Here is a 1,114-nt window from a genome sequence, read left to right on the forward strand (position 1 = left end):
TTATTATTAAAGAGGAAAATCTTGTGATTCACATCTCATCATTTTGTCTCATCACTCAGTTTCACTTTTTAAAAGCTAAATACATATTTCAGTTTTATCTTTTCTAATTATTGCAAAAGTTAAGTAAGAGAAAGGTCAGATGAGGTTTGCATCAAAAAGTACCAGGAAAGAAAAACATCAAATAAGATACTTCCCAGAAGTGACTCTGGGAAGTACCTATTTATAACCGTCATGGTTTGTCATTAAGAAAGTGAAAGTATAAGATCTGATCAGTCTATATAAGACCGACTTTGTTCCATTCAACAGTTTCACTTGATCTTTGCCTCTGCAGCTGCATCACAATACAGGTAAGAATTCTTTACCATGTATGTTATCAGGTTAAAAATGAGCCTTAGTGATTCATACCAGTTCATTTTTATTATGTTTTCTTACTTTTCTAATTGCTCAGGAGTTTGGAAATCCCACACTAGTGAGTGGAAAGTTCAGTCTGCAGACCATATGCTGTAAAATCATTGCCACTACACTTTAAGTCTTACTCTCTAAAATGTTGCATTTTTCCCTCCTTCTCTTAATGAATTTATTGTAGAAGGCAACATTTGTGCAACGACTGTGGTTTTACGTTTAAGCTTTAAACTCATTTAGTTTAACTTTATAATTATTTTATAAACTTTTTCTTTTTTCGGGTGTGGGCACCTGATCATTGAAATATTTGTGTGTTACTGATTGATATTAACTTTATCTTTACTTCTTCAGTTTTAGCAATGGGAGGTGGCTCTTCTTCTCCTACACGTAAGTAGTATATAGTGAAGAAATTGTTCTCTGTTGCAGAATAAGCCAAGAGCTGCATATTAGAATGCAATTTTAGTCTTTGTTGCACAGTTATATTCCCACTGCAAAAAAATCAGAAATATTAATGGAAACTGAAATTGTATTTTACTTTCTCTATGTTTTACTTTGTAGCACCTCCAGCTCCACCACGTCTTCCTAGTAAGTTATATCATAAATTTAACAACATAAATTCTACAATTAATTTGCACATACCTGTCTAATGCGTGTTTCATGTTGTTTGTTTTTATTTTCTAGCACCTCCACCTTCTCCTAGTAAGTTTCATTT

At 32.7% G+C, this 1,114-nt stretch overlaps 1 long non-coding RNA gene across 1 annotated transcript; it reads left to right on the plus strand.

The window, feature by feature from the left end:
• Positions 1–284: 284 nt before the first annotated feature.
• LOC102301650 lies at positions 285–1,101 on the plus strand. Its single transcript, XR_318221.2, has 4 exons — positions 285–347; positions 754–789; positions 961–987; positions 1,084–1,101. It is a non-coding gene; the product is annotated as an uncharacterized LOC102301650 (long non-coding RNA).
• Positions 1,102–1,114: the final 13 nt, after the last annotated feature.

Source organism: Haplochromis burtoni, unplaced genomic scaffold (genome assembly GCF_018398535.1).
Source record: "Haplochromis burtoni strain Fernald_Lab_line unplaced genomic scaffold, NCSU_Asbu1 Contig_4594, whole genome shotgun sequence".
NCBI classification, from domain to species: Eukaryota; Metazoa; Chordata; class Actinopteri; order Cichliformes; family Cichlidae; genus Haplochromis; species Haplochromis burtoni.